This window comes from Typopeltis vanoorti, chromosome 24 (genome assembly GCF_054136105.1).
Source record: "Typopeltis vanoorti isolate ZY-2024b chromosome 24, IOZ_Tvanoo_1.0, whole genome shotgun sequence".
Classification (NCBI taxonomy): Eukaryota; Metazoa; Arthropoda; class Arachnida; order Uropygi; family Thelyphonidae; genus Typopeltis; species Typopeltis vanoorti.
In genome coordinates, this window is record NC_143572.1 from 5,953,041 (window position 1) to 5,979,345 (window position 26,305).

At 35.9% G+C, this 26,305-nt stretch overlaps 1 protein-coding gene across 1 annotated transcript in view; it reads left to right on the top strand.

The window, feature by feature from the left end:
* The window catches only part of Mhcl (Myosin heavy chain-like), a 719,798-nt gene that overhangs the window by 570,408 nt on the left and 123,085 nt on the right, over window positions 1–26,305 (top strand). The window lies entirely within an intron of this gene.

A 26,305-nucleotide genomic window follows, 5' to 3' on the forward strand; every position in this document is an offset into this window, starting at 1 on the left:
CATGGTGGGTTTTTTTTTTTTAATTTATTATTTTTTTTATTATTATTTTTTTTTTTTTTTAATTTATTGTGTTATTTTGGTTGGCCTAGTGGTTAGCATGTCTGCTCTTCAGCCATGAGGCTGTCATGTGAATTTTATTTTGCTATTATTATGTTATGTTTTTGTTAATCATGCTCTTTTTTTGTTTATCATACATGGAAAAGATTAGGAAGAGAGAAAAAGCTTGGTAACATTATATTTGAATGGTTTATATATAGTACTTTTCTTTTAGGAAATATATAAGAAAAAATACAATGCTATTACTAATATTTTTTTCAGTGGAGTGAATGAATGATGAGGAAGAATTTATTCTGTGGATTTGGAGTTAAACTGTCAATGGATGGTTTGATAGAGAAATACTAATACACATTTCATATTTAATTTTTTTATGTGACTCCCATCCATGATAGATTATAAACCTATTGATCATTAGTACCATGGGTAACTAGGATTTTTTTTTCTGTTTTCTGTTAGATGTTTTTACTGTTTTTTTTTTTTTTTAATTTCTTTTTTACATACTCTGTAAACCCCCACTCAAAGATACCAAACATGGAACTTTTTCAAGCCATTTCACCTCCACTAAGTGGGACGGTTGGGCAATGAAATTCATTTTTCACCTATAGTACAATTGCAAACATCTGTACTCACAGTAGTGATTGAATCCACAGCACATTGAATATAAAAGATACACTAACCCTCAGCCAGCTAGGCCTAATTGCTGAAAGTTCTTTTATATTTATCTTCATAATGTTTCTCCATCCATTTCTGTGAATAACCTCTTTGGATATTAAAGCAAAAGTTGTACATCAAGAAAAACATATTAAACTTGATATAGAAGAAAGCATGGAAATTACTGTTGCTAATTCTAATAAATCCTTAAGAATATCATCATCAAATTCTTGATATGTATATCTCTAGGCTATAGATATTATGATAATACCAGATGATTCAATTTACAGTATTACTAGATTTCTTTACTTATTTATTCCTCTTGACTCCACTGGAAGCATAGAACTTCAACCACGGATCTCCACCTGACCCTATTTTGTGCCTCTCTTTCTCTCTCTCTCTCACTTCATATGTATCTAAGTCTTTCCACTCTTTGATCTCTTCTACTCTTCTCCACCAGTTCATCTTTGGTCTACCTCTCTTCCTCTTTCCTTGTGGATTCCATTCTGATGCTTGTTTGACTTTATTTTCAGATTTTTTTACTACATGCCCTATCCATCTTCATTTTCTCTGAATGATGTCGTATATTATTGGTTTTTGCCATAATTCTTTATTGGATATTTTTTCTGGCCATATTATTTGTATAATTCATCTTAAACATTTATTTACAAAGCTTTGCAGTTTTTTTTCCTAATTGCTTTTGTTGTTGCCCATGTTTCTGATGCATAGAGTAGAAGTGGTTTAACATTTGTATTAAATAATCTGATTTTGTTTCTTAAACCAATTTCCATTGATCTCTGTATGTTCTCTAATATGTTAAAAATTTTCTGTGCTTTATGCATCTTAGATTTTATATCTTCCTCTGCTCCTCCCTGTTTATTTATCATTGATCCTAGTTAATTAAAGTTCTCCACTGTTTCTAAGATTTGTATGTCCAGTACTATTTTTTTTTCTTTTTGTTTATTTATTTTCATTTTCATTCTATTTATTCTTAATCCAACAGTCAACGCTTCTTCATTGAGTTTTATTGTTTTTTACATCATATGTTGTTGTGTATGTGCCAATGAACATATATCATCTGCAAAATCCAGGTCGTGTAGCTGTTCTATTAAATTCCAGTGTATTCCTTTTGTGTTTTTCGTGGCATTTCTCATAGTCCAGTCTACAACAGTAATCCTGTCTAACTACTGTTTTAATTTCAAACTTTTCTGAATGTTCTCCATTGTGTATGATTTGTATTTTATATTTTTCATAAATTTTTTTAACTGTGTTGATAATTTTACATGGTATGCCACATTATGACATTAATTTCCACATTGCTTCTCTGTCAAAGGTGTCAAAAACTTTTTTGAAATCAACAAAGTTGATATAAAGATTTGAATACCATTCTATTGACTGTTATATTATTATTCTAAATGTTGCTATTTGCTCTATATATAACTTGTAAATGCTTCTTTTGTTTCTCTTAGCTTTTGGTCTATTTCTTGTTTTATTCTTCATAATATTATTATTATTATTATTATTATTATTATTTAGGCCTCCAAGGAATCAAAAGACTCATCGTGGGAGGTCCCTCCTAGGAAACACAAAGTCTATCATACCATCCTTAAACTCATTGACCATTCTCGCTCTCACCACTCTATCAGGCAATGCATTCCATGGTTCAACCACCCTCCATGCAAAGAAACTACTCCTCACCCTCTTGCTCACAGTTTCCTTTCGTAACTTCCAGGGATAAAAAACTGTTAGCAGAGCATAGTTTCGATCCATGGACCTCTGGGTTATGGGCCCAGCACGCTTCCACTGTGCCACTCTGCTTATTCTTAGTATTTTACTAATTGTGGTTAATAATGACATTCTTCTCCAATTACTATAGTAGGTTAAATCTCCTTTTTATCAGTAAACCAATATTCCAACAATTTGGCCATTCTTCCTGCATCCATGTTTGTTTAAGAAGTAGGTAGGGTATATTCATCATTAAATCTATATCTGCTTTTAATAGTTCATTGGGTATACCATATATACAAGCTGCTTTTTTCATTTTATTTTCTTTTAGAGCTTTTTTTATTTCTTTGGTGTCTATTTTTAATATTTCTTTCTTTTCTTTCTGGCATTTGAATTTCTTTTTCAGGTTTATCTCTATTCATTATCTCTTTGATATACCCATCCCATTTTTCTATTTTATTTTTATTGTGGTTTATTTTATTTTATTGTTTTTAATAATATCTTTTCTTCTTTTTTTCTTGCCTGTTCTTTTAATATTATATAATGTTTTATTCTGAAAGTTTTTCCACTTGGTTGTACTATAAATTAAAGATGCCAAGAAATTGTATTCTTGGTTACCAATCCTTTATCCAACTGTAAACTTGGATAAAGAATTGGTAAAACTTCGAACATCTATCTCTAGTCCAGAGTATTTTAATAATAAGGTGTGACACTTTTTGGCTACTCGTATTTGGAAATATGACCTCTGCATTACTTCAACCATGGTATCACTTCTGGGTCTGGCTCCCACTGATGAAACCTCAGTAAAGGCCAAAACGGGTCTGGGTAGTGACCCTTCCCTTAATGTATAGCATTATACATGTCCATAAGGATATGTGCTTTGCATTATGAGATACTAAGGCAAGTGATGCGAAGTCATCAGCTTCTATATACAAGTTGCCCTCTCTTGAAGGTACTTCAGATGTAAATTTGTTTGCTTACACTTGGATAGAGGATTAAACCAAGAATATAATTTCTAGGCATCTTTAATTTATATAATGTTTTAGTATCACCTCTATTAGCTGTAATTTCCGTCTCATTTAGTATGTTTTCTATAAACTCTCTTATCTATTCTTGGATTTTTCTTAATGTCATTATGTATTTTTTTAATATTTCCCTTGTATTCTGATGCTATTCTTGTGTTATTTTTTCTTTATTTCATTTCTTTCTTAAATTTTGAGTTTTGTGTGAGAAGATATCCATTCTTTGTCTTTTCTTCTATGCATTCATAGTATTCCCCCCCCCCCCTACACACACACACACTGTTTAACTTCTTTATAAATGATATGTCATGCGCACTGACTGGGAAGCTTCAATTGTTTGCTGATAATGCAGAGTTGAGAAGAATTATAAAAGTAACACTGCTGATATTAATTCACTTCAGGAAGATCTGAATAAATAGACTTTTGTTTTAATATTAATAAGTGCAACATATTGCATTTTGGAGTACAGAAATATAAGGCTGTGTACTATATTTATGGTGCTATACTGCAGAAAGTGAATGAGATTCAAGATTTGGAGTGATGGTTCACAGTAGACTGAAGCTTAGAGGGCATGTTGCAAGTGTTATAAAGACTACATATCGTAATGCCGCTGTGATACGAAGTACTCTGACATGTAGGGATAAGGAGGTGATTGTGCCACTGTATAAAGCACTGGTCAGACCACACTTAGACTAATGTGTTCAGATTTAGCCACCTAATTCTCAATGTGATGTCAAAACATTAGAGAGGGTCTAGAGAAGAGCAACTAAATCAATATCAATATTCTGGAATGTTGGCTATGGAGAGAGAGGTTGAAGAAACAAGGATTGCAGAATTTGGTGAATAGGAGAAAAAGAGATGATATGATAGAGATATTTAAGTTAGTGAATGGATTTGGATTTTATCAGAGTAATCCAGAGGAGATTATAAAAAGAGAAGAAGGCAAGAGGGGGAACAACCAGAGGACATCCCTGAAGGTTGTGTAAAACTGTGGTGAAGACAGGTGTGAGGAGTAGATTTTTTTACATAGAGCATTGTCAGTGAATGGAATGCATTACCAGAATATGTTGTTAATGCAGGGAGTGTTAAGGATTTTAAGGTTAATTATGACGGATTTGTTTTCATTTTAATGAACCTCCCATGATGAGTCTGCCAACCCCATGGAAGGTGTAATAATAATAATATATATTTTTAATCTCTACTGCATATTTTCATTTAGTTCCCATATTTTTTTTAGTTCACTTATGTTATACATTCTATTTTTGTACATTACTTTCTTTATGATCATTAATCTTATTTTTCCTATTACTAAAAATTGGTTTGTATAAGCATCTGCTCCTCTCTTTAATCTCACATTCAAAAGAGATCCTCTCTGTTTTCTTTGTATCATTATATACTACAGCAGTATAAATTGGGGAGAGGAAAATGCATGTAGCAATAAGGAAATGGAATTTCTAGAATTCTTCAGGGACAAATGTCTTAGGCAAAATGTAACAAAGGGAACAAGAGGTTCAAGGGTTTTGGATTTGGTTATAGCATCAGAAGAGTTGATAATAACTGAGATGACATCTCTCCCACCAGTTGGAGAGAGTGACCATATGGTTTTGACTTGGAAAATTAATAGACATGCAGGAGTATCAAAGAGACGGGAACGTATGTGGAATTATAAAGCAGATGATTATAATAGTCTTAGACATCAACTTAGAGAAGTTTCGTGGAGGGAGGAATTGGAAGGCTGGGATATCATTAGTGCTTGGGAAATTGTGAAGGAATATTTGTTAGCAGCAATGGTAAGCTGTATTCCATGAGTGAAGAAGAGGACACAATTTGGAGTAAAGTGGATGACAAACAATATTAAACAGGAACTGCATGCGAAAAAGAGGCTATGGAAGAGATATAAGGAGACAGGTGAAGAGAAGATGCATGAAGAATATAAGACACTGGCCAGGAGAGTGACTAGTATGGTAAGGAAGGCGAAACTGGAATATGAGAAAAGATTGGCCCTAAGATCCAAGGAAAATCCTAGGGAATTTTTTAGCTATGTGGCCAGTAGGAGAAGAAATGACTGTGGAAGAATGACATTGTTGGATAAAAATGGGAATAGAGTGACTGATGCAGAGTACATAGTGGAATTGTTCAATGAACACTTTATTGGAGTATTTCATCCTAGAGGAGTCAATTTGAATACTAGAGGGATAGGGCAGGTTTGAGGTTTAGAGGTGCAATAGGAGAGCGTGTTCCAAATACTCTGGATGTCAGTAAAGCTGTGGGACTGGATGGTATTTCACCATGAGTTTTGAGAGAATCCGCTAGGGAACTGACAGTGCCTTTAACCTAGCTTTTCAATGAAAGTCTGGCTGCGGGAAAGGTGCCCATGGAATGGAAGGAAGGTAAGATAGTGCCATTGTATGAGGGCGGTAGCAGACTGGAAGTGTCTAATTATAGGCCAGTTTGTGTGTCACCAGTAGTTAGTAAGATCTTGGAGAAAGTAGTGAGGGACTGTATACAGCATTGAGCAGATGAGGGTAATGTTATCTGTGAGAGTCAACATGGATTTGTGAAGGGGTGCTCTTGTTTTAGCAATATGCTAGCCTTTTATAATAAAGTTACAAGAGCATTAGATGAAGGAAAGGCATATACTGCCATTTTCCTAGACTTAGCAAAGGCATTTGACAAGGTGCCACACGTTAAGCTGATATTCAAATTGCAGCACATGGGTCTGGATGTCAGATTGGTCAACTGGATTCAGGATTGGTTGTCTGATAGGTTTCAGAGAGTTGTGTATGGTGGAGCAATATCAAAGAGGCAGAAGGTTACAAGTGGGGGTTCTACAGGACTCAGTACCGGGACCTATATTGTTTAACCTTTATATCAATGACATTGGCCGTGGATTGCAAGGGTATATTCAGTTGTTTGCGGATGATACGAAACTGAGAAGGGTTATTAGTAATAGTGTAGATGTGGTAGCCCTGCAAGAGGACTTGAATAAACTAGATAGATAGGCAAATGAATGGGGGGGTGATAGTTTAATGCAACAAAATGTAAAGTCTTGAGTTTTGGGACACATCGATGGGACGCTGCATACTCTATGGGAGGAGTTAAACTGGAGGAAGTAGTGGAGACAACAGATCTGGGGTTGATGATTGATAGAAACCTGAAATTTAGGGAACATATTGCAAAGGTTACCTTCACAAACAAATTGTGAAGGTAACCTTTGTGAAGGTAACACAGAGGATTGCTGCAATAATGAGAAGGACACTGACCTGCAGAGATAAAAGAGTTATCATTCCATTGTATAAGACTCTGATCAGACCACACTTAACTATTGTTCTCAGATTTGGTCCCCAGGATTTGAAGGGGATAAATTAACTGTGGAAAGGGTACAAAGGCAGATAACAAAGATGGTTTCAGGACTGTACAATGTTAGTTATGAGGATTGGCTGAGGGAGAGTGTGGACTGCAGAGTTTGGTGGATAGAAGGAGAGGTGATGTGATTGACACTTTTAAACTGTTGAGAGGTAGTTACAGGGTTGACACTGGGGAGTTCTTTCGCTTGGTTGAACAGCGGAAGGAGTCATGACAAGCGGCCATCCTTGAAAGTTACAAAAGGAAACTGTGAGAAAGAGGGTGAGGAGTGGTTTCTTTGCATGGAGGGTGGTTGAACCATGGAATGCATAGCCTGATTAAGTGGTGAGAGTGAGAATGGTCAATGCATTTAAGGAGTGGTATGATAGACTGTGTGTTTCCTAGGAGGAACCTCCCTCGATGAGTCTTGATAGACTTGTGTTTCTTAGAAAGGACCTTCCACGAAGAGTCTTCTGACTCCATGGAGGCCTGAATAATAATAATATGATCAATTCGATTATAAGTTTTTCCATCTAGTACTCTCCATGTTACTTTATGTATATTTTTATGCTTAAAAATGAATCCTCTTATAACTAATTCATTTGCCATGTAGAATAGCATCACTCCATTCTCATTTATATTTCTATACCTTCTTTTCCCATTATCATTTCTCTACCTATACGATGATTTCCTGTTTTAGCATTTAGATCTCCCATTACTATAGTTATATCCCTAGGATTTGTGTTATCTATTACTTTTTTGTAATATGCTATAAAATTAAAATTTTCTTTTTCATCTGTATTATTAGTTGGTGCATATACATTTATAGTTGTCACTTTATAGAATCTTGAATTAAATGTTCTTTCCTTTAGTGTTACACGGTGATGAGCATTCATTTTACACAAATTATGGACTCTACAACCATGTTATAAATAATTATTTTAATTTCCCAGTGTTTTGACCTTCATATGAAGGTCATCATGTGGAGTATACACATACAGTGGAGTATATACAGAGACTTCCACACTTTTAACATATCATCATGTGGAGTATATACAGAGACAAGCTAAATTACATTTCACATAGCATGATGATTTGATCAAAGGTTATTCTACTGGCCTGACCTCTAGTGAAATTAAAATAAAATTACAATAAATAAATGAAATAAAATAAATTAACTACATCAAAGCTATATTCTATTTAAGACAACATCAGAGAAACATTCTTTCATATAGATAGTTTTGTTACAGTGAAAATAATGTCCTAATTTAACATGACAAATGTTATATTAGATTTTAGGATCCTGGATTACCTATGGTTCTGTTTATAATTAACCTCTTAGGGAGAAAGGTTAAGTGGGTAGAATATGTGCCTCCCATATGTTTGGGATTTTTAGACCATCATTATTGTTAAGATTAGGGTGATTGATAAGAATCTCACAGGCCTCCTTAAATTTACGTTCACCATGTTTTGGTGTGATGTAAACAGCAGGTGCTTTTCCAGTCAATTCTGTGTAAAGTGTTCAGGGCATGATCAGAAAGACCAGCTTGACCATGGTTATTATATTCGATGTGTCATTTATGTCCCTTTTTTCTGATAGGAATTGTGCATCCTGTTTCCCCTATATAGGGCAAATTATAGGTGCGATGAATACGTTATACCCCAGAGTGGGCCAGTGGAGGGAGTGGATCCTTGGATGTGTTGAGTAGGTTCTTTAATTTTGCAGGAGGTTTAAAGGGCTTTAAGGTTGTATTTTTTGTAGTATTCTATTTATTTTGTCTGATATCCCTTTAATGTATGGAACGGTTGCAGTTTTATTATAGTCTTGTTTATTTTTGTTTTTAAGTGAGGTCTTGTACAGAATTTTGTCGATAGTATTTTGGCTGTAACCAATTTTTAGGAAGATATTGCTGATAACTTTTAATTCATCTTTAAGTGCTTGTTCATTGGAACAAATCTTCAAAACCCTGTTTTTAAGTGTATTAATGACCCTTAGTTTTTGTGTTGGGTGGTAGTAGGAGTTTTTGTGTATATATATATATATATGGCCAGTATATGTCTGTTTCCAGTAAACAGTGAAGGAAAGACTGCCAGAAGGAAGATGTGTTACAAGCATATCTAAAAATGGAAGTGTGTTCTGTTTCTCAACCTCGATTGTGAATTGTATGTATTTGTGTTGTTTGTTTAGGTGGCTGAGGAAAGTGTCTAGTGTTCTGTTATGTGGTCAAATAGCGAAAACATTGTCAATATATCTAAGCCAGACTTTGGGTTTTAAAGGAGAGGAATCTAGACCACGTTGCCCAAAATGTTCCATGTAAAAGTTAGCAATGGCGGGGGGGGGGGGTATTGGTGAGCCCATGGCTGTGCCTTCTTTTTGGAAGTAGAAAGTGTTTTGCCAGTATAGCCAGAATGTATTACATGCGTAAAGAGCGCTGTGATATCGGGAGGAAATTTGTCATGTAATAGAAGGATTATATCATTGATAGAGACATTTGTGAAGGGGGCAGAGACATCAAAACTGACTAAAAAATCATTTTTTTCCAGTGTGATGTCTTTGATTTTGTTTATAAAGTGTTGTGTGTTTTTAATATAGGAGGGGGAGAGACCTACCTTTAGGTATCTTTCTGTAACTGGTTCTCAATCTATCATTGCTCTTCTTGCTTTACTAGACATCATTATTGCCACTCCTTTTGCATGTTTGCTATCCTCTTTGTTTCCAGAGTATGTTATTGTTTCTTCTAATCTCAACTGGATCAATCCCTGTCCATTCCATCTTATCTCACATATTCCTAATATTTCAATTTTGTAGTCTTTCATTTCTTTGACTATATTGGCTGCTTTTGATGTTTTATACATAGTCCTCGCATTCCACCATCCAATTTGTTTTTTTTTTTTGTTTTTTTTTGTCTCCAAATAATTTGTATGCCTCTTTTGGTTCTTGAGTCTTGTCTTAATTTTCCACTGTATTCCTCATTTCCCTAGTATCTCTATAAGAGCTTTTATTAGAGGATATCATTCTCAACATCTGTCTTCATTTAGGGTTACTTTTTTGGTCAGATTTTTCTGTGGCCTGGTTTCCATAACAACGCACTGTTTTGTGAGGATGGATTACTAGCCTTTCGCTCACCCCTCACCTATTTATCTAGGATTAGAACCAACATGATGTGGCATCGCTGCATCATGGCTGGGTTTAGATTCCTTTAAGTAACCTCCAAATCAGTTTTGTTCAAGTTTCCATTTTCTCTTCCTCTCTGGATGCTTTTTTCTTGCCATCCTAGCATCAAACATCTATTTTGCTAACCCTTCCTCCTATCAATTTTATTATACTAAAATTGATATTTTATTATACTACCATTTGTTCAATCCTAATTTTTCTGAGAAGTGTCATACTTTGGGTCTCTAGTCTTTAAAATCTCTTTTATTTCTCCCTCAAATTTCAGATCCCTGAATTTAAAATTCCTTTAACTGTCCTGTCTTGTATGCCACTGGTTTATTATTTTGCCTAATTTCTTTCTTATTCCATATAAATTTATTTATTTGGCACATCACCCTACCAGCTTTATTTGGCTATTTCCATATATAAATTATCATCCTCACTAAAACTTGTCCTAAATAGCTGAAACATTTATTATTATTATCCTAAGACTCCATGGAATCAGTCTCATTTAGGAAGTCCCTTTTTTCATACACATAGCTAATCATACATGCCTTAAACACAGTGCTTTTTTTTCTGGAAAAAAGATGCCGGTACTTACCATGAAGATGTTATTACAGCAACTTCCACACTTTTAACATATCCTCCGATATATACTCGTCGTCTCGCTTTTTTGGCATGCTTTGTGCACTGCACTCTCCTTAACATGTTCGCTGCCAACTATGAGTATACTCGTAGTTCGTAAACCAGCCCCACAAGCCAGCTATGAGTATACTCGTATGACGCTTACCGCCGGCAACGAGATTACTGTACTGACCTTGAAGAAGTGAAAATGCTTGGCTTGTGGAGCTAGCATCAAAACTGTGTATTCTCATAGAAGGTATATGCTCTGCACAAGCCAACTACGAGTATACTCGTAGGATGCTTACCGCTGGCAACGAGATTACTGTACTGACCTTGAAGAAGTGAAATTGCTCGGCGTACGGGAACAGACTATGCCGAAGTAGTGTGGCAGCGAACGTGTTAAGATCGTAAATCTTTTTTCTTAATGACATTAACTGTTGTTTGCGAGATTCTCCAAAATGACTGATTTTACCATTTGCCCACTCCGCTGAAATTTTCGTTCCCATGTGTTTATCGACGACAAGACTTCCAACATCACGACACACTTTACAGCCTAACATTTTATTCTTGACATACAGCCACTCGTTTCTCTCACAGAAGTCATTTTTCTGCCAAGTGTCCAACATTTGGGCCAATCATTATCAGAATCTGCTTCCTTTTGACCACGTGGATCTTCAGTCTTGGTTTCGTGATCCTCTTCACCAAGTGTATTTTTGGTGCTAGTTTTCTGTTTAACAGGATCACAAGCAGATTTAACAATTTCTGCTTCTTCAGCCTTCCTTTTTTTTTACCCATTGGCATAAAGTAACTACTTATTTTATTCATTTTTGAACAATGATTGCACTGATTTAACTTAGATTAATTCGAAACTCACGCGAACACCTGCCTGTTGCAGAGTGAATATAGAACTAATAAACTGATATTGGAAGTGAACACAGCTTCCTGTTTCTGGTTGTGCACAAACCTATGAAACAGGAAAGCAGGGTGCCAACTTATGAGTAATCAAAACTGAAAATTCAATTCATGAACACAGTACCATCTACCGGAATATTTATAATTCATTTTGCTGTCAATAAATCACAAATTTTTAAAAACTTAAGAAAAAAGGAGCTGGTACTGCGTACCGTTCGTACCGCCAGAAAAAAAGCACTGCTTAAACATATTCAAATTTTCTGCAGACATCACACTCTCTCAGGCCATTATTCACAACTCTCCATGCAAAAAAACCTGCTTCTCACTCCCTTCCTCACACCCTCTTTATATAGCTTCCAGGGATGACCTCTTGTTCAAACTTCTTCAATGTTAATCCTATAACAACCCCTTACTAACTTGTACGTCTCTATCATATCACCCCTCTTCCTCCTATCCATTTGGAGGAATCGTCTCAACCTTTCTTCATATTCAGCATTCCAGAAATCAGAAACTGTTTTAGTCGATCACCTCTGAACCATTTACATCTGTTCATCCTTTCAAAAACCAGATGGCTAAATCAGAGCCTTATACAATGGAACCAGAATCTCCTTACTTCTAAAAGTCAGTGTCCTCTGCATCATTGCTAGAATTTGTTGTCTTGACCTCATAATTATGGCAGTATGCCCTCTAAATTTTAGATTCTTATCTACCATCATTCCAAGATCTCTTGTTTCCTCCACCTCCAAAAATATATCCTCGCCAAGAGTAAATTCTACATCCCATCTTTGTTTTCCAAATTTTAAAACCTTACATTTCTCAACATTGAACTGTATCCCCACTCTGGTATCCATTAACTCAGTCTATTCAAGACTTCTAAGGCCACAACATCTGCTCTACTACTCATAGTTCTTCCCAACTTTGCATGATCTGAAAACAACTGTACATCACCATTCAAATCTTCCTAACGCTAAAGCGGAATCCTGAGGCACATCACTAGTGACTTTCCTCTTCTGAGATATTGCTCCTCCATACACTACCTGTGGATACTTATCAAATAGCCAATCTCAAATCCAATGCATTAATCTAATATCCAACACCATCTGCTCTAGTTTGACTATCAACTTATCCTGCAGTAATCTATCAGAAGCCTTTGCAAAGTCTAAGTATACTACTGTAGCCATCTCCCACAACAAATGCTACTGCCACTATATTGTAAAAAGAAAGGAGATTACTAAATCTTCTTTAGCAAATCTGTGCTGTCCATCAAAGTTAATACCATTGTTGTCAGCCCAATTCTGGATCCTAATTCCCACCAGCCTTTCCAACACATTAACCACAACACCTGACACACAGATTGGCCTATAATTTGAATTCTGACACTTCTTTTATGAAGCAGTACAATCTTGGCTTCCTTCAAGTCCTTTGAAACATGATCCAATGTAAGATTCATATTAAACAAGTATGTCAAGGGAGATGTCAACTCCATCTCACATTTGTTCAAAATATGGGTGATATACCATCAAGTCCCATAGCCTTATTAATATCAAGTTTGCTTAATCCCCATATACATCTTCCTGACTCACAGTCAGTCTCTCTCTCTCTCCTCCTCATTATCTCCTCCTCCTCTTGATTCGAAGAAAAACGCTGAATAGCAAGGAAGAGTTTTAGTTTTGGGAAGAGATAGAAGTCAGAGGGAGCCAAATCTGGGGAATAGGGTGGATGTTTCAACAATTCATAGTGCAGATCCCTTAATTTTCATATTGCCAAAACACCTTTGTGGACAGGTGCATTATCCTGATGAAAGGTGATGTTTTTTCTTCTGCAAACCGTGTCTTTTCTCACAAATTTTTTCGTCTAGTCTGGTTAAAAGATCAGACTAATATTTCCCAATTATTGTTTTATCCCTTTTCAAGATAATTAATAAACATAACGCCTTTAGCATCCCAAAACTGATGCCATGACCTTTCCTGCTGATGGAACCGACTTTGTCTTCTTTGGCATTGAACAACTGGCTTCTGTCCACTGTTTTGACTGCTGTTTGAATTCTGGTGTGTAATGGTGAATCCAAGTCTCATCCATAATTGACTCACAAAATCAGTTTTATTCTTGTTAAAATGCTCCAAGCACTGTTGAGAGATTTTCATTCGAGTGCGTTTTTGATCTACTGTGAGAAAGTGCAGCACCCATCTTGCGCAAAGCTTTTTCATTTGAAATTCTCCATGCAAAATATATCCTAAATATTTATAAAAATTCATAAAATTTATGGACTTCATTCGAAGCTCATAAAAGTTTATGAACTTCGAATGAATTTCTTTTGGCGTTAAACTTTTTTTACAAAGAATTTTATAACCACACGATACTCAATTTTATCCATTTCACGGAATACAGACAACACTTTTGCTTCAGACAGCTGTATAAAACAAACTCTTGATAGATGGATGCTTATGACAGATGTACCAACTTAGAAAAAAAAATCTCTTGTCGATAGTGTAGCCATCTATGGTTGAGACCAAGAACTTTTCAGACTACCCTCATATACCCTTTACTCACAGAACTACTCACATGGCTATTCTGTCTGGCTTCTTCAGTACAAGTATAAGACAGAATAGCTGATGAAACTTGTTGACAATTTGTGTATATCATTTATTAATATCTGGTCAACAAATAAAACCAAAAAAAAAACTCGAGGTTTAATGTTTAAGTGACAAATACAAAACAAGAAATAACATCTTCTGTTGAGATAATCAAATCCAAGACCCTCACTTCTTGTGTGCTCCCTGTTACATATTTCCTGAGGTAGTTGTCCCTCAAAAATTCAAGAAACTCATTTTTTCTGGTTGCTATCTTGTCATCCCAATCTATATTGCCCTAAATAAAATCTCCCATAATATGATCACCCTTTTTCCCATTTGCTTGGCTAATTTGCTTATATACAAGAGTGGTCTGACAAGTTCTCAGCCTCAACCATAGATGGAAACACTATAGGCAAGATTTTTTTTTCTTTCTCAGTTGGTACATCTCTCATAAGCGAAACAGAAACAGCTATCTGAAACAAAAGTGTTGAATGTATCCCTTGAAATGGATAAAATTGAGTATCGTGCAGTTAAAAATTCTTTGTAAAAGAAGGTTTAACGGCAAAAGAAATTCATTCGAGGTTCATAAAAGTTTATGGGCACTCTTCCCCTTCGTTTTTGACAATTAACAAATGGGCTGCCGAGTTTAAACGTGGCAGTACCAGCCTTGAAGGTGATCCATGTGAAGGATGTCCAAAAAGTGTAACAATGCCAGAAACCATTGATCAAGTTCATGATATGGTATTGGATGACCGGCAAATCAAAGTGCATGAAATTGCTGAGACCTATAGATAAGCATTTCAAAAGAACATTTAGGATATATTTTGCATGAAGAATTGCAAATGAAAAAAGCTTTGTGCAAGATGGGTGCAACGCTTGCTCACAGCAGATCAAAAATGCACTTGCATGAAAATCCCCCAAGCATTTTAACAAGAATAAAAATGATTTTATGTGTCGATTTATTACCATGGATGAGACTTGGATTCACCATTACACACCAGAATCCAAACAGCAGTCAAAACAGTGGACAGAAGCCAGTTGTTCAGCGCCAAAGAAGACAAAGTCAGTTCCATCAGCAGGAAAGGTCATGGCATCAGTGGTTTGGGATGCTAAAGGCATTATGTTTATTAATTATCTTGAAATGGGTAAAACAATAACCGGGGAATATTATTCCGATCTTTTAATCAGGCTAGACGAAAAAATTCATGAGAAAAGACTTGGTTTGCAGAAGAAAAAAAAATCATCTTTCATCAGGAAAATGCACCTGTCCACAAAGGTGTTTTGGAAATGGGAAAATTAAGGGATCTGCACTATGAATTGTTGGAACATCCACCCTATTTCCTCAGATTTGGCTCCCTCTGACTTCTATCTCTTCCCCAAACTAAAACTCTTCCTCACTGGTCAAGAGATGATTTCAGCTATAGAGGATTATTTTGCAGATCTTACTGAGAACCACTACAGGGACGGAATAATGGCCCTGGAGCATCTCTGGAATAAATGCATTAGTCTTAAGGGAGATTATGTTGAAAAATAAAAATAATTTTGAAATTATTTTTATTTGATTTTATTATTATTTTATTATGAAATTTGTTTTTTCATTGTTAGGCTGAGAACTTTTCAGAACTCTCCTTATTACCAGGCCTATAGTAACATGTAAAAAAAGTATTTCATTCTATTGACCTTTATCTCATATCATAACTCCTTAAACGACATAAATACCACTCCATTTCTTTTTTTTACCCTTTCTATCTTCTCAAAATAAATCATACCCTTCCATCTTTATTCCTGTCAGGATGTCATCCTCATCCAACCATGTCTTACTTATTCCAACAATTTTTTGGTGAACTATCTCAATCAAATGCAACCATTTCATTTCCCTTGTTTCTAATACTTCTAGCATTCGTATACAAACATAAGAGTTCATTACTGGATCTATAACAAGTTTCACTGATACCACTTATTAGATGTGACTTCTCTGTACTTTACTTGAGGTCTTTCTCTCTCTCTTCTTACTCATCTCCGAACCTTTTTCAAATTCAACTATTTTCACTACATCCCATGTCATCCACTCCCTTTTTCTCTCTACGTGCATTCACATCCTCTTAGAGCATGAATATTTCTCACACTGTGTTCCACTGTTCACTTTCAGTCAACTGATTTTCCTATTTGTCTCACACAATTGATCTCATTCTCTACAAACTGATGGCACCCTCTTCTTCATTCATAACCACCACTTCAGTCTATCCTTCCTTACTTCCCACTCTTTCACATTGCTTCTTACTTTCTCAGATTTATTCTCTGCTCTCATTATTCTTCCTTTCAGCAGCAGTCTCTCCAAATGACTCACTCCAAAAGTTTCAGATTCAGTCCATCACTCTTATATACTTCATTTCTTCCTTTAAACTCATTCCACACATTAACAAACTTTACTATTTTCTCCTGATTTTTTTTTTTTGATTACTATTTTTTCTTCACACATTTCTGCTAAAATATCATTCATTATATTATTATTATCCCAGGCAACTCCAAGGAGTTGACAGACTCATTGAGGGAGGCCCTAACATCATGTCAAGAACAACTATTCGACATTCACACTGTATCTATCATACCTTGCCTTGAACTCATTCATGGTCGTAGCACCCACAACAGACTCTAGCATCTAGCAGCTTATTCCACTCATTCACCACTCTCCAAGTAAAAAACCTAGCTCTAACACCCTTGTTAACCACATTCTTACCTAGCTTCCATGCATGGCCCCTAGTCCTCCCACCACCAGTCCTATTTTCAAAAATATCTTCTGGATTAATCTTATAGAAACCTTTCAGTAATTTGAATGTCTCAATCATATCACCCCTTTTCCGCCTATCGACCAATTTTTGCAACCCACAAATCTTCAACCTATTCTCATAAGGTTCATTCCACAGACCTGCTATCATCTTGGTTACTCGTCTCTGGATCCTCTCCACTTCCTCCCCATCATGAAGAAACCCTGGTGCCCATAACTGGGCACAGTAGTCCAGATGGGGTCTTATCAAGGCTCAATACAGAGGAAATAACTTGTTTGTCTCTGCATGTTAAAATAACTGCATGTTAAAAAAACAGAGAAAATAACTTGTTTGTCTCTGCATGTTAAAGTATTTTTCAGAAGCCAAGTGATTTGATGAGCTGATTTAGCCACTTTTGCAATGTGCCCCCTAAACTTCAATTCCCTATCCACCAACACTCCCAAATCCCTGGCCTCATCAATCTCCTGGAGTACAATTCCACCAATGCGGTATACTGCTGCTATTCTTTTCACCCCAAAATGCATAACCTTACACTTTGCCACATTAAATTGACATCCATTTTTCCTAGCCCAGTCCTCCAAACTATCCAAATCATCCTGTAAAATTTTGACATCCTGTGCACTCACAATTGCTCTACCCAACTTTGCATCATCAGCAAACAAGTGAACACTTCCTCTCAGATCCTTTCCTATATCATTGATGAACAAATTGAAAAGTAGTGGTCCAAGAACAGAGCCCTGCGGCACACACACCACTAGCCACAAGCCGTCTTTTAGACTCAACTCCTGAATAAACCACTCTCTGGTATCTCTCCATCAACCATCCTCCTATCCATCTCACCAACCCTATATCCATTCCCATCTGCTCCAGTTTACTGATTAGGGTTCCATGTGGTATCCTGTCAAAGGCCTTGACAAGGTCCAGTAGAATCACTGTAAACCCATTACCCTTATCAAGTTCAGCCGTCACTGTGTTATAAAACGTGAGCAAGTTACTAAGGCATGATCTACCCTTCACAAAACCATGTTGTCCCCCATACAATATCCCATTTTCATCTATCCAATCCTGTATTCTTTTCTTGACTAATTTCTCTAAGACCTTGACAACGATTCCTGATATGCTAATTGGTCGGTAATTTACAACAGCAGTCTTGGAACCACCTTTATGCAGTGGAACTATTTTCCCCTCTTTCTGTCCCCTTGGGACTAACCCAGACCCGAGACTCAAATTAAACAAAATGGTCAAGGGTACTGACAATTCTTTAGCTGCTTCTCGTATGACATGAGCTGGTATGAGTGTACAAGTGTAACAATATGGGTGTAAGAGCGACAATGTTATATAATTGTGCTAATGACAAGAATGGGCATTATCATGGAAATGATTATGAGGAAAGAAGGATTTCAACTTCGTGTTCATCCCGTTTTGACCATCAAATGTGTGCAAGATGTCTACATGTATAAGGCACTACAGAAGAATAAAGATCTGCAAGTTATCTGTGTCATCCAGCCTACAGACAAGAGTATAGAAAAGAACACGTGGGTAGATTATTATGTCTATACATAAATGCCAGGAGTATCAGAAACAAAGGGGTAGAGTTTGTTGCCTTGGTCAATATGTTGGGACCTCAGATTGTAGTCATCAGTGAGACCTAGCTATAAGAATCAGACATACTAACTGGTATTGAGTGTAAATGGTAGAGTATTTTTAGGAAAGATAGACAGTAGAGTAGCGGGTGTGTGCTGCTAATGATATTGTTTGATCGTAGCTTGTGCTCAATCAAGTTTTATCGTCTTATAGTTCTCTCTCGTTAATATTTAACTAGTTGTAGGCTGATATATCATCCAAACATAAAGAAAATTTGTATTATACTGCACCACTCTATGTTCTGAATTGCATGAGCAACTTTGATAAATCAAAACTTCAACTGTACCAGGTTATTATAAAGCTGATTTTAGTCCAAGGTTCTCACTATTAAGCAAAGCTCCTGCTTTTGGTTCGAAATATTTAATGAGCAGTTCAGTGAAAAAAAATCAGGCAAACTGTAGATTGATCTTAGATAAAGAAAAACATTTAATGCAGTGGCACATAATCTTCGACGATGATGGCTAGCAGAGTCATCAACAAATTTGCTTAAGAAAACTTTTAACTAAAGTTGAGTAAATTCCTCAACTGTCCTGAAGGATTGCTGGCTATTAGAGATGGTGCATACAGCGTTTTTGACAAAGGAAAAGCAGTTGAGGAATTTACTCTTGTGCAGGAGTTAAAGGCTTTCTTAAGCAAATTTGTTGATAATACATCATTTGTTACGATGTAATTATAACACAATCTTCCAACAGGGACATTACAATTAAACGAATATAAAACTCTCATTAAGATACTAGTATACTACTCAGCTGAGCTTAAAATTTATAATTAAAAACTATATTAACAGATCTTATTCTTCTTGTTACAAAGAACTTCTATAACAACTCCACTCTGACTAAGGTTACATCTCAAAACATTTTAAATATCAAATCAGTTCAAGAAATTCAGAAACAATACAACTCTTCAACCATCAGACATTCATTTGTAATTCTCTAAGCTAAGTCAATCAAAATTAGTTCTTGTAAGTTTGAGATTCCTAAATTACAACAAATAGGCTTCTCAATATTCTCATTCAGTCAATGAACACTTAATTCAATAATATAGCATTTGTCACTTGAAGAGAGAAAAGTCTTAGCACATCACACATTCAATCTTGACTCGCTGAATACAGCAACTAGGAATAAATTACTTTCGGCAGAATTAATTTTCGTTACTTCTCACTAAGTATAGTAAAGGTAATCTTACCAGGATATAGCTTCATCACATCATAAGGAGATCGAACAACATCTTTAAAGTCCTTTGCTGACTTTTACTTTGTAGTAACACAAACTTAAAAGAATCTTCTATTTCCGGGATTGATTTATAGACCCAGGAGAATATAACCTTTTTGCACTTGGTTTAAATTATCTACCCATTTCTTCCTTTTCTTATACGTATTATCCTATGTCCTGCACTTTTCCACTGCTAGGCGTTAGGAAGTTTTGGTAGAAATCCAACTCCAAAGAAGGCAAGTTAAAATGCCAAGCGATTCCTTTCTATTCCGCTTTCGGCATGTGAAAATCCCCCTTCAATCTCTAGCTACCGTTCTCTATACTCCCTCACTCGTTTCTCCTTTTTACTTTTGTTTTCATGTCCACTCGTTCCTTTTTGTCGTCAGTAACTGATTCTCACTGGTTTAGCTCACATCAAACTTGCTTTTCTCTTCACGCTCCAACACATGCTCGGAGAAATTTGCATGATTTCTCACAACTAATCAAATGATATCACAAGGAATCTTCTGGATTTTTATTATTATTTACATACATCACAGTTTCTTATATTATTATTAAAGGAATAAAGCAAATAAAATAAATGACACTTTAATACAGAGCCTTTTCATGTCTATGATATACCCTAAAATTACATAAATAAAATTAACTAACAAAACTCAAAAGGAATTACATGAATAACATTTTATAAGCAAGAGACCAACAAAATAAATTTAAATAAGTCCTGCTTATGATATGGTAGATGATGTTAATTATGAATGAAGTATTATTAATTATAAATATCTTCATTCACAATTTAACAATATGAAATGTCTCAAATTCAGTTAGAGTTGAGACCTATAACAGCACTATAGTAACAATTTTGGCAGTGAGTTTGAAGCTATCTGGTGTGAAGCTGAATCTAACAAGATCAGTTACTGGGAGTGGGGGGAGGGGATTTGGTACAGACCTATCACCAAATATAGACGATGGGCATAAAAAGAGTAATAATAATGTGAGACTTGAATTATCCAAATATTGATTGGGTAGAAGTAAAATCTCACGAGAAGAATGAAACTGAATTTATTGAACTGTTGCGAGACAACTTCCTCAAGCAGCATGTGACAGAAGGAACTCAAGTTAAGAGTGTTAGATTTGATTATAGTGTGAGAAGGTGTTTCATTTAAAGATGTAACTATTCTGGCTCTGGTTGATGACAACGATCATGCAGTACTCACTTGGGAAGTGACTAAGTTTATGAATATTCTATTCAGAAAAGGTTACTTGCTGAACTACAAAGCAGGAAATTATGACTAACTTGGAGTATACTGAGTTCAGTGAAATGGTATTGTTGCTGGATGGGAAGAATATCAACAGTGCATGGGAAGCTTTTAAAAAATACTTAACCATGTCACCACCAATATTGATAAAATACATCACTCCTCTACACTTCATATCCATCATATATTTCAATGTAATATCAATGGTATTACAATTTTAACATGCACTTCGCATCCATATATACACATCACCGCTTGGGTGGTTTAATGATGCAATGTCAGAATATGTCCTGAGAGTTCAAAGAATAAATAGGGTAGGAGTCAAATGGATGTGTAATTTTATTAATAAATTAATAAAATTACACATCCAAGAAATTCTTAAGAAACAGATGATATGGTAGGAATACCATGTGCATAAGGATGATGTCCATTATGAAAATTATAAGCAGCAGGCTAGAATAATTGGAACTATTCTAGTATGGAAAGCAAAGTGAGAGTATGAAAAGAAACTGGCTCTGCAAGCTAAAGACAACCCACACGAATTCTATGATATGCTGCAAGTAAAAGAAAGAATGAACGAACATGAAAGAATAACAAAATAACTGTTCTGAATGCAGATGGTGTGAGGGTGACAGATGCAGAAGAGGTTGTTCAACTAATGAGTGCCAATTTTGCTAGACGCTGTCAACCTGGTGTATGCAACATTGAGTTTACTTCTACCTCTTCACTGAATGAAGAAACTCGGTTGTATGAAGAGGAGGTTTTAGAGCTGTTGCACAAACTGAATATGAATTCATTAATAAGACTTGATGGGATATCAGCACAGGTGCTAAAAGAGTGTTCAGCTAAACTGGCTATTCCTTTGACCAGGCTGTTTATTATGAGTCTCAAAACAGGGAGGATTCAACAGGAATGGAAAGAATGTATGGTAATCCCATTGCACAAGGGTGGTGCAAAGACCAATGTATCGAATTGATGACCAATCAGTATCTTGGGAGTGGTGGTGAAGATTTTGGAAAAATTGGTTAGGGCTTGCATTCAGAAATGGGTTGACAGTAAATCTCTACTTTGCAATGAACAGAATGGATTTATTAAGGGAAGGGATGTTTTAGCAACTTGCTCTTATTCTATAGTAATGTTACCATTGAGCTAGACAAGGAGAATGGATACATCATGATACTTTTTAGATATCCAATATCGTATCATATTGGTGGATTATGCTAGAAGAAACTGATCAGGCTATGGATCTTGGAGTGTTAGTAGATACTATCCAACCACAGATGTGAGTCCCCTCAACACTTCTGCACATGGCAGAAGTGTTGAGAAGAAGGTGAATCCATTCCGATAATAGCGTAATCAGTGCATTTCTGGATGAGTGTTTATTATTATACGTCAGAAGATTAGCTTTTCTTTTATGAAAATTCTAGTTTTTAAAGTGGTAATGACTATTTTGCTTGTATAACAGTTTGAAAATTTTACGTATAAAGCACATGATTTTGCTTGTTGTTGATGAATTCGTACATCTCCTTATTCCTTTCTCCCCTTCAACATGAATTGACTCTTCATGGCAATCTGCCTGCCAGCATTTTCCCATCTGTTGTTGGATAGTAGCAAAGATAGCAAAATACAATTGAAAAGATAATTGCAATGCTGAAACGAATTTTCACATGTAAAGATAAGGATGTCTCTTTGCCTCTTTATAAGGCCTTGATAAGAACTCATTTGAACTATTGTGTGCAGGTCTGGTCTTCTGGTTTCTGTTGTGATTCTGATAGTGGAGAGAGTCCAAAGGAGAGTGTAAAAAATTATTTCATTATCATGGATACTGATTATGAAGACAGATTGAGAATTTGTAGACTGCAGACACTAGCCAATAGGAGAAAGAGGAGTGATGTGATTGAGACTTTCAGACTTCTGAAAGGGTCACACAGGATTTCATTTTATGGAGAGTGGGGAAGGGACAAGAAATCCTTGGAAGCTTGAGAATGAATGCTGCTAAGAAGTGGGGGAGGGGGCTAGATTTTTCTCTAATAGGTTGGTGCATGAGTGGAATGGATTGCCGTTGGATGTTGTGTGTGTGTGCAAGAAGTGTGAATGAATTCAAGAATAAGTATGATAGCTAGTGCATATAGTATGTGGCCTCCCTTGATGAGTCCCTGACTCCTGGAGGTTTCTCTTAATAATAATAATTCATGCTCTCCACCTCATCTCATCACTGTCATACCTGGGCAACACTGTGACTACCATTGGATATCATCCTCATGATATCCAATCTTACATTCTCCTTGTTCTCAGTCAAGTCAAGTCATTTGTCCTGCTACCACTACAAATTCCTTTGCTTGCTGCTTACTCTTCACATCTAATTCCTCAATCACTCTATTCATTTTACTTCCTAGAAATCAAACCTTGTGCATCTTCTTGTTTATCACACCTCTAATATTCAAATTGCCACATAATGACATCATTTGTTTTCATCTTCACTCTTGCGTACACATTTCCAATTCTCTTCATTTCATTTCTACATGACTAGTTTTAGTCATGTAGATCATGACTGATGTCTGTACACTGGCAGTTTTTCATTCTACCTTATGCGCATGCACACATGTGCCGATGTATACACTGCTTGGAAAGAAGTTATTGAACACCATATTGTGAGGACCAAACGGCACCCAACTTAATATAACATAGGACTTTATTTCACTGCAGTGACTGCAGCAATCCTACAGAGCATGCTTTGCACAAGTGTATGATAGTGATCAGAGGGAATTTTTGACCATGAGGTCCTGGACTGTTGTGGGATGGATGTTTCTTACCTTATCTGATGCTCCAGTTCATCCCATAGATGCTCAGTAGGGTTGAAATCATGGCTCTGTGGAGGCCAGTTAAGTGTAATGACATTCATGTCCGCAAACCATGCAGTTACAGCAGCAACCTTATGAGACAGTGCATTGTTAACATCACAAAGGAGGAAGCATTGTCTAGAATGTTCAGATCTCAGTTCAGTATCTCTCAGAGTTCAATATCTGTGGCACCACAAACAGAGGTCCAGAGCCAAATCAGGAAAAAACAGGACCATACATCATACTGCCATCCTCAAATTTCATAGTTGGGGTTATACACTCTAGTAAATGATGTTCACCAGGCATCTGCCACACTTGCACTTGTCCACCTTCTTATTAGAGGGTGTACTATAGTGTAGTGTGATTCATTGCTCCATAGCACAGCTTTCCAAGCTGTGTTATGGAGCAGTGAATTCAGTATATTACACACTTTGCACCACTGAAGACGATGCTACATGTTGGTTTGTGCAATGTGGGGCCTACCATGGAAACTCATGCTGTGAGCAGCATTAGTTCTGAATGTTTTTGTGCAGATTTGTGTTCCAGTCAGCACCCAGAACTCTGCATTCTGTGTCAGCCAATGAATGGAGGTTTTTGCATATTATCCTTCATAGCACCCTACAGTCATGTTCGGTGAGTTGAGGGAATAAGATATGGCATGTTGAGTTTTTAGACTGTAGGGTGTGGTGGGTTGTCCACTGCAGGTAGCACTCGCAGTTGACTCCCCGTGCTTCCATCTCAGTATGGTATCACTGTTTGTTAATTTGGGATGGCCCGATTTGTCAACAATTTGCTGAATAGAATAGGCCTGCAACATGGCATCCTATAACAAAGCTTCTTTCAAACTGTGTCAGTTCCCTTTTCTCAGCCATTTCACCCAAACACAGTTACACTGACTTGGGAGCATCATATTTCTCCAATTTATATCAGCTACAAATGCATTACCCATTACATGACATGATGTACCTTGCCCATGGAGGTGTCTGTTGACTTCTTTCCAAGCAGTGTGTTTATCTAAAAAGAAGTTTAAAAACCTATAACATCGTGTTTAATCGGGTGAGAAGAAGAAAAAAAAAATAACAGTTTTTCTGTTTTTCTTGCAAAACAGACTAGGCAAAGAATACTACCTATCATTATCAAAATTAAATTATCAGAAGCCATGTTACTTAGCTTTAATAGTCTCTTTTTTGATTCCATGTGTAAAAGGAAGATAGGATATACAGTATAGCAGCTGTTGTGATTACTATGAAGCAGCTAAAGAGAACAATTAAGAATGAGAATAAATTCCTATAAGTTCCAGGTTTTTATCTTATGAGATCATAATTGGGATTATTTCTGCTGATCATTTTATTTCCCTGACAATATTTCTTGCATGGTGGGAAGAGATCAAACAGCGAATCATACCTTGAGTGGAATATAAATGATTGGCAAAGGGAATGAGAAGTAAATTTTCACAGGGAGCAAGTGGATTGTATATATCAGGGTTCCAGAAATCTACTCACCCACTCACCACAGGTAACTTATCCAAGACAAGTAGTGAGTGAATTTTCAACCTCATGCTAAATACATTCAAAATATGTTTATTTTCTTTGCATAATTTATACCTTTTTTTTTTTAAACCATCATCTCATTCATTGTCAAGTTATGCATTCATGGATGACTGCCAGCAAATTTATTAAAGAAGTTTTATTTTCAACTATATGGAACTTCTGGATCTGAAATCCTTATTTCGAATACTATAGCATTCTCTTTTAAAGAATCGCAAAAACAGTTTCAATTTTAGGTGCCAGGTTTCTCTAAATGTTGTAACGTAAACTAGTCATCTTGACTTTCTTCTGTCCTATTATCTCTTGTAAAATTCAGAATTTTTTCTTTCTGTATGAAAGCCTATGAAAAAGCAGCCATTAAAAACTCAACGTGACATATCTTCTTCCCCCAACAGTTGTCCTGTCATCATTATCGTAACATTACAATTTGTAACTTTAAAACATTTAAAGACTTCATAAATATCTGCTATTGACTTCCAAAATTCACTCTCGTTTCTCTCAGCAGAATTATAGAGTTCCTTTCACTCTGTGCATGCTCCACTACAAGTCACACTTCTAGCTTTCATTTCAGTCATGAAGCAAGAAAAATGAGACACTGTTAGGTGTTACATTGCTTTACTTGAAAACAGTAAATCTTGCACACTTAAAGTGTGAGAGAGAAATGATAACTTTTTCGTCACAAAACAAGTAAGATTTCATATCATCAATGCATTTAAATTACTGTTATCATTTTTAATAATTAAATTTTAGAATCAAATCAGTGCATTCATTTAATTCAGTATTAACCTTATACGCATATACCATAAGCATAACATATGTAATAGACAATTTATTTTTTTAAAATGTGCTTTTCTTACAATATAATTTTATTAACAAAATACGTAAACTGGTAATTATAAATACAGATTAAATCTGGTACAATCTAATTAAATACTGTAATCTATACATTTATTCTTCC